Below are 9,445 nucleotides of genomic sequence, written 5' to 3'. Positions count from 1 at the left end.
TAGTCCATGAACGATTGTGGTGAAAAGAGGTTAACATAACAAAGGACCATGAATAAACACACACAAAAAAACCCTCAATTGAGTATGCAGTGACACATTATGCAACTAACAAAAGAATCAGCACTAACTTTTTATAAAAGTATTATTATAAACAATATTGTTCATCCTCTGATATTAATTTTCTCCAACTCATTATATATGAATAGTAAGAAATTAATGATTGATAATGAGTTTCAAATCAAAAGTAATATTTTAGTTTGGTCAAATGTGCATAACAAAAGAATGATTAATTTTACGAAATTTAAAGGAATTTCTACTGTACAAGCTCCGCTGATAAACTTTCAGAACTCTGCTTTTCAAAAAAAAAAAAAAAAAACAAATGGAAAATAATAATAATAATAATAATAAAGAAAGAAAGAAAAAATGGAGATAGAAAAATTTAATCCCACTCAATAATCACTAGAATTGTTTTGTAAGTGTCAACTTATCACTAGAATTATATCTTTATTTATAAACTTATGTTTAGTCGATTTATTTTATATATGAATGTCTTGGATATATTACTTAAGAGGTCTGAAATTCGATTTATCTCGACTGCTAATAGGGGTGGTCATTGAAGCTTTTACCCAGTCGATAGTTCTAGGGTCTTGGAGAATTAGTTGAAGCGCATGTAAGTTAGCCCGGACAACCCAGGTTACAAAAAAAATTAATAATAAAAGTAAACGTTTGTCTTTTTAGTATTTGTCCACACTAATAAACAAAAACTTAGGTTTAGAAATTCGAACATCCCCACCTTAAAAATTTTTCTTGTGTCTGTATATTTTCTATTTTGGCTAATCTTGTGCATGAACTAACCTACATTCAAGTTTATGGACCCAATAACAAATGAAGACTATCCTCATAGCATGGATTCTTTTGTTGGAAACAGATTGCTAAAATTCTCTGAAGAGGAATCCAAAATGCTTAAAGGATCATTTGATTTTCTCAGTTTAAATTATTATACTACTCTCTATGCAGCCTATGCACCTCAGCTTAACTCTGGAAACAAAAGCTACTCGATTGATCCTCATGTTAATCAATCAAGGAAGCACAATTAAATTCAAATTTTAAAGCTTAATTAATTTAATTTCCCTAATTAATTAACTCCTTAATTTCTAATTAACGAGACTTAGATCGATTGTTTTTGTGGAATATTCATATTTTGTCAAACTTATGAGTTGTGTGTGCACAACAGTTATGTATACACACTAGTATTTGGCTTGTTTCCTTTGTCGTGTGTGTGCACATCAGTTCTACATGTACACTGGTTGCCAGACTTGTGTCTTGGCTTGGGTCGTTTTGTGTATGTGTGCACAATAGTTTGTGCTTACACTCTCACTTTAGACATTTGCAACCCAACACGAGTTGCATGTCTGATAAAGTGAAAAAGATATTATTTATCTTTGTCTATAACTTTTTAGGACCTGTTACATGTGTCATAACATCCTTAAGTGGTCCTAGAGAATAAAGTTATTTTTCCCAATTTGTTTTGTGGTCCAAACCAAAATAAGGAATACTTTCCTTATTTGGACAAGTATGGGTAAGCCCCTTGTTGGCTGATTTGGCACATATGTGTTGAGCAAGAAACCTTACACTATATATCTTCTCATCTTGCATCTTTGATTCTAACCTTTTGATCTTTTATTTCATTGTACTCTGAATTTTCTTAAAGTATTCTTTCTCTTAAGGTTTATAGGTTCATTTCCATTGTATGCAAAAACCTTCCCACATCATTCATTGACTTGATGGCTCTTGGAATGTGGTTCCTTTGCTAATTCTAATGCGTGGCGTCAGTGCTTGAAGCTTGGTGGTTCACAAGCTATTCTCGGGTGTGTTCCCGACGTGAAAAAGGTCCAAGGAGTTGCTACACGTTAAAGACTTAAAGTGTGGTACTAAGTATAAAGTTGAACAGGGAGTTTTTTTTACTGTATCTTAGATCAACTTTGAACATTATCTTGTAATGTGTTTTTAACTTAGTAGACTGCTTCGATCTGGACAAGGTCTATAGATGTAAGCTAAAAGTGGATTTTAGCCGAACGATGTATATGGTTGTGTCCTTTATTTTCCGCCCTTGTGTTTGATCTAGTTAAATTGGAAATGTCTTAATCAACTTGGTAAAACTTCCGTTGCACTTAAAATGGGTAAATATACGCTAAAGTGAGTTAACCAACAACTTATTATCTAACAAGTGGTATCAAAGCATGTCCTGATAAGTTGCTTCAGTTGATCCTTGCATATTTTGGTTGATTTTCTTTGCATCTGAGTGGTCTTGTGTTTAGAAAAAATATGTTATGTGTTGCGTTTTATTTTTTAGATCTACTGCATGTCTAGGTGTGCAATACTGTTTGCTGTGTTAACATCTACCTTATTGTTGTTCGTCATGAGTTTCTTTACAAAAAAAAAAAGGTATGCTCATAGACCACCCCTGTTAGAAGGACATAACTATTACACATGGAGACCTAGGATGCGTGTTTTTCTTAAGTCTATAGATGAAAGAGTCTGGTCCACAGTTGTGAATGGTTGAACAACCCCGGCTACTATTGAAAATGAAGCGTCTGGACCAAAACCGGTGACTAGTTGGACTGCTGATGAGTTAAGTCTTACAAATTATAACTCTAAAGTCATTCATACTTTTTTCAATGTTGTTAATGTGAACCAAATGAAAGTCATAGCTAATTGTGACTTGCTAAGGATGTTTGGGATAAGTTTCAAGTCAAGAATGAAGGAACTAGTGTCGTTAAAAGAAATAGGCTTAGAAGACTTGTCACTAATTTTGAAAATCTGAACATGGATGATAATGAGACTATAACTAACATTTGTAATAGAGTTTGTGATATTTCTAATGAATGTTTTGCTTTGAGAAGAATATTTATTAATGTTGAACTTGTCAAGAAAGTTCTTTGCTATCTACATAGGAGGTTTATGTCAAAGGTCACCACCATTGAAAAATATCGAGATGTGGATGCCATGGACATTGATGAACTCATTGGCTCTCTCCAAACCTATGAATTGAATCTGAAACGTTGGGATAAATAGAAACCAAGCAAAGGTTTGGCTCTTAAACATGAGGTTGATTCTGATCCTTTTGATGATTGTGATTTCAGCTCATTGGATGATGAAAAATTGTGATTTACTTACAAAGAAAAACATGAAAAAGCCTTATGATAGTGGTTGTGGCCGAAAACCTTTTATGAGAAAGTCTTATGACCATCAAATCCCTGATACCTTTAAAAAGAGATTTTCAATAGATAAAGAAAAAAAAATAAAGGTAACAAGTGTTTTGAATGTGAGGGCTTTTGGCACATATAATTTGAGTGTGCTAACACACTAAAAAGGAAGAAAAGTAAGGTCATGGCTACCACTTTGAGTGAGAGTGAGCATGATGAGAGTGATGATGATGAATCGGGTGATAATGAGAATGTTCTAGACTTTACCGTGAACCAAGAAGATGGTAAGAGTGAGATTTCGGATGACACTATTGACATTTATGCTGAGCAACAAGAGGCATATGATAAAATGCATGACCAATGGCTAAAAGGTGTGAAAAGTTGCAATCTCTTGGAATTGAGAAACAAAAGAAAGCCTTATCTAAAAAAATTATTGTTCTTTCTACTGAACTAACTGAGGCTAAGGCCATCATTGATAAGTTGAATGCAGGTTCTCTTAAGCGTGATGAAATCTTTGGTCAAGGAAAATCCTTGGTGCTAGAAATCGAAAGCTAGTGCAAACATGTTTTTGAAGGCCACCGAAACTCTTGTTGAAGGTACTGTTGTAAGACAAACTATGAAGGTATCAAAATTCATTCCTATATGCCATTTTTGTTACAAGAAAGGTCACATCAAACCCAAATGCTTCAGGTTTATTGCTTGCTTATTTGAAGAAAGTTTTTAAAAACCATAGTTTTGTTGCTAATGTAAATCATAATGCTAATAATGGTTTTTCTTCCAAAAGAATTTGGAAACCTAAGGCAGATGTGAACTGTTTTATGTCTCATACCTCTTTGCTTACATTTCAAAATGATCTTTAGTATCTAAACAGTGGTTGTTCAAGGCATATAATAGGTAATAAATCTCTTTTGACTGGACTTGAATCAGTTGATAGAGGACATGTCACTTATGGAGATGGAAAAAAAGGTAAAATTCTTCGTAAAGGGACAATTATGCTTCCTGATTTTCCTGTTTTGAAAGATGTCTTGCTTGTTGATGGTTTGAAAGCTAATTTGATTAGTATTAGTCAAATTTGTGACAAAAAATTTGTGGTTATATCTTAAAGGACAAGTGTCAAATTTTGAATGGTAAAGGTGTTTTTTTACTTGAGGGGAAAATGTCAAATGACAATTATTACTTGCTTTCTAACCGTGTGTCATGTTTCAATTCAAAAAAAAAATTCCACAAACTTATGGCATGAGAAACTTGGTCACATGAATTTCAAAGACTTGGTAAGACTTTTAAAAAAGGAAGTGGTTAAAAGACTACCAAAACTCGAACCTCCAAAAGGTAATGTATGTGATCCATGTCAACAAGGTAAGCAAACCAGGATATCTCATAAAGTTTTATCTAATCTCAGTACCTCATATGTTTTGAAATTACTCCATATGGATTTAATAGGTCCTATGCAAACCGAGAGTTTGGGAGGTAAGATGTATATGTTTATTTGTGTTGATGATTTTTCAAGGTATACTTGAGTTGACTTCTTGCGTGAGAAATCTAATTCTTTTAATGCATTTCAAAAATTAGCTAAAAGATTACTTGTTGAGAAGAGTTTCAAAGCTACAAAGATTGTGAGAATTAGGAATGGTCATGGTAAGGAATTTGAGAACGTTGATTTTACTAATTTTTGTGAATTGCAGGACATATTCCATGAATTCTCAACACCAAAAACACCTCAACAAAATGGTGTTGTGGAGAGGAAAAACAAAGTGCTTCAAGAGATGGCTAGGGTGATGTTTAATATCAAAAAGCTTCTCACAAGACTTTAGACTGAAGCTATCAACACAGCTTCCATATTTCTAACAGAGTTTATCTCAGAAAAGGTACTCTTCAAACTCCCTATGAGCTATGAAAATGTAAGAAACCTAATCTCTCTTACTTTCATGTATTTGGGATGCAAATGCTATATTTTGAATAATAGAGAGAATTTAGATAAGTTTGATTTTAGGAGTAATGAAGGAGTTTTTATTGGATATTCCTCCAATAGCCAAACATTTAGGATCCATAACATGCTCCTGAAAAAGTTTTAGAGTCCATTAATGTTGTGATTAATGATGCAAAGTATTTTTCAAAATTTTCCCAAGAATGTGAAATTCAAGACATGTCTGCTCCTCGTGTGCCCACACAAGACAGTGTGAACATAACTGAATCACCTGAACCTAAGTCCTTTTCAAATGTGCTTCCACACTCTTCTAGTATTGTAGCAATTGGATCTACTCTTGTAAAGATTCATCTTCTGATTCATCATTGGAAAATGAAGAGATTGAGCTAGTTGTTGATCTTTCTAATGAGAGTATTCAAAGGAGAAACCAAAGAAGAAAAGATCCACCAACATGGGTTCAAAAAGCTCATCCTCCTTCAACCGTGATTAGAGATTCAAATGAGATAATGGTTACAAGAAGAAGAAGACAAAATGAAATTAACCATCTTTATTATGTGTCTCTTGCAGAGGCGAAGAATGTCAAGCAAGCATTGAAAAATGAAAATTGGATTGAGGCTATACATGAAAAATTAGAACAATTTGAAAGGAATGATGCGTTGACACTTATGCCGAGACTTGAAGGAATCAACATAATAGGTACCAAATGGATTTAAAAAAAAAAAAAAAAAAAAACTGATGAGTTTGGTAATATTGTCAAGAACAAAGCAATGCTTGTTGCCCAAGGGTATACTCAAGTGGAGGGAATCGATTTTGATGAAACCTTTGCTCCGGTTGTATGACTTGAGTCCATCCACTTGTTGTTGGCTATTACCTGCTGCCTCAAGATCAAATTGTTTCAAATGGATGTTAAAAGCGCTTTCTTGAATGGGATGCTCACCGAAGAAGTGTATGTAAAATAACTAATCGACTTTCAAGACCCTCACAAACCGAATCATGTGTTTAGATTGATGGAAGCACTTTATGGGTTGAAACAAGCCCCATGGGCCTAGTATTAAAGGTGGACACCCTTTCTTCTTGAGCATAACTATAAACAAAGTAACGCCAACAAAACTCTCTTTATCAAGTGTGCTAACAATGAAATCTTGTGTGCACAAATTTATGTTGATGATATTGTGTTTGGTTCTACATCTCATTCACATGCTCTTGAATTCATTAGTTTAATGAAAAATGAGTTTGAGATGAGTATGGTTGGGGAATTGAATATGTTTCTTGGTCTTCAAATTAAATAAATGAAAAATGGCATGTTTGTTTCCCAATCAAAGTATGGTAGAAACATGTTGAAAAGATTTTGTCTAAAGAAAGCAAAGCATGCTAAAACCCCTATGAGTGCTACCCGTAAGCTGTCCAGAGATGAACATGGTAAAGAGATAGACTATAAGATGTACCCAAGCATGATAGGAAACCTCTTTTACTTGACTGCAAGCTGACTTGATATTTGTTTTAGTGTATATGTTTGTGCTAGGTTTCAAGCTAACCCTTCTGAGTTGCACCTGAATGCAGTAAAAAAATCATGAAATATGTTTTAGGTACTTGTGACTTTGGTCTTTGGTATTCATTTGATTCTAAGAATTGCTTGGTTGGATATAGTGATGCGGATTGGGTAGGAAGTTTAGATGATCAAAAGAGCACTTCGAGTGGATGTTTCTACTTCGACACAACCTTGTCACCTGATACATTAAGAAGCAAAATGCAGTCTCCCTATCCACTGCTGAGGCTAAGTATATTGCTGCAGAGAGTTGTTGCACTCAAATCTTATGGTTAAAACAAATGTTGTTTGATTATGGTGTTGATCAAGATTGTGTGACAATATTTTGTGATAACATGAGTGCCATTAACATCTCTAAGAATCCAGTCCAGCATTCTAGAACTAAGCACACTGATATAAGACATCATTTCATTAGAGAGTTAGTTGAGGAGAACATCAATGCACTTTCTCATGTGAACACAAAATCCTAATTGGCTAATTTATTTACAAAAGCACTTGACTATGACACTTTTGTTTTCTTGAGGAAGTCCATTGCACTACTTCAACTTGAGTAGTTTTTCATTTCTATTAATGATAAGGCATGGATATGTAATTTTTTTTGCTTTTTTTTTTTTTTTTTTTGTCAAGTCCTTTAATCTGTGCTAGCACTCTAATTGTCACTTGTTCTCTCTTACCTGTGTGCTAACTCAAGTATATTGTGTCCACCGAGACTCTCTCTATAACATGACCTTATCTCATCATGAGTTGTTTTGTCCATTCTTGCCACCATTATGAAAGAGCTACCTTGCCTGAAGTGTGAAAGTTATTTTGAGTAATTTTCTAATTTGTAGAGACCCCTATATCTTGGAAAATCTATACCATTGAGAGAACTACCTTCTTGCAAATGTAAAAGCTATATTTTGGTTAATGTTTTTTAGAGTTATTTGCCCTTTGATCAAAATGAAAAGAAAAATCTTTATTTTCTATGCTGAAAAAGAAAAATGCAAAATATAGTAGGGCATGAGGTAAGGGGGAGTTTCTCTTGCAAAATATTAATTGACCAATGTGTCTTTTAACCCCCTTGAAGAAACTATTACACACTTAGACAAACTTATGTGACTTTCTCTTATGTGTGATTAAAGAAGTGTTGTTTTGATTGCATTATGTTGACAACTTCCTTATAAGATATTGTGCCTTTTAAGATTGAAAATTTGATCTGTTAGGATGTTTTGCACAAATTGACTGTCTTGACCTTCAAAAATTTATGTGAAGCATTTCATCATTTTAAGTTTTTATGCTTTTAAAATTGTTCAATAAAGTCAAGTCTTTTTGAAATTTTCTAATGTTCTTTTGAGATGTTGTGTGCTCACACGGTTGCCTATGTACACTCACTTAGGATAAAGTTCTATTTTTGGAAAAACTCTCTTTAAGGCTTAAGAATCACTACTTGTCATAAATGTTTACCCTAATCTTTTTCGCATCAATTTTCAGTTTCTAAAACCCTATTGTGCCACCGTTTGTTCTTCATCTCTCACGATTTTTCTCTCAAAAACTTCACTAAAAATTTTTTCAATTATTTTTCTCATGGATTCTAGGAAGAAAGCAATTGAAAACCCGAAGAGAAAGCCATGGAGGAATCATTCAAAAAGGGTTTTCAAGCCTTGAAGGAATCCAGTCGCCACAAGAAAAAGGCAACGAAAGAGCAAACCCCACCGGAGTCTGACTCTACCACTCCAACGGAATGCTACGAGGAAGAAACCAGCCACTCATTCTCACATGTCTCTTCCCCTATTTCCAGTGATCACCAGGACTCTGTGTGCTCACCGGAGGATTCTGCCCCTGCCTCACCTAAAAATTCACCAGAAAAATCCCCTTCGGCGTCCAACAACGCCTCAAATAACACTCCAATTGCCACTCTCAAATCTCATAAGACTACTCCTACGAAAGATGCTCCATCAAAGCCCCTGACTCTAGCAGAGATTGCAAAGAAGAAACGGAAGGCAATCATGGAAGAGACTTCAGCTAGTAAAATCGCTCATTTTGTCTTGCCTACTGCTGAGGTAAGGTCTAAGAGCCACATTGTCAAAAAGACAATTATGAGTGAGGTAAATGTTAGGTTAAATGATTTTGATGAGTTTCATGCCATGATGAAGGAACAAAAATGGCTTAACATTGTCTCAGGTTTGACTGCACACATTCGAACTCTTGTTTAAGAGTTTTACGCCAATTTTGGCCTTGATGATGTTGAACCGAACTCTGATGTGCACAATGACAGAGTTTATGTTAGAGGTCATTGGGTTCTTTTCAATGAAAATGTTGTTAGGGTGTTCTAGGTATGAAAAAGATTAAGAAAAATTTTGATTTGACCAGTTTGGACTTAGACAAAATTGTTAAAATTATAACTGGTGGTTCAATTGCTATATGGCCTAGAAGTGGAGATCTTCAGCCTAGTGCTCTCACACCCTTTTACCGGTTGTTGTTTGAGATTTCATTAACAAACTGGTCTTCCTCAATGCATAATTCCACTGTTAGACCAAAAAGAGCACAACTTTTATATAGGATTACACAAGGGAAGAAAATCAACTCAGCCGCATTGATTTTCACAAGTGTTAGGGTAGCTGCACAATCCACTCATGTTATCCAGATTTTATCCTTTCCTTCCCTGATTGACAAGATCATCTCCATCCACAAATCAAAATTTTATGAAGTGGAGCCCTTGCTGAAGATAAAGACTGTTACCAAGAAGTCTTTTAGACAACCATTAGAGAACATCCCTTCCACATTCTTTGG

The sequence above is a fragment of the Pistacia vera genome, unplaced genomic scaffold (assembly GCF_008641045.1).
Source record: "Pistacia vera cultivar Batoury unplaced genomic scaffold, PisVer_v2 Contig179, whole genome shotgun sequence".
Taxonomy (NCBI): domain Eukaryota; kingdom Viridiplantae; phylum Streptophyta; class Magnoliopsida; order Sapindales; family Anacardiaceae; genus Pistacia; species Pistacia vera.
Note: the sequence above shows the minus strand (reverse complement) of the source record.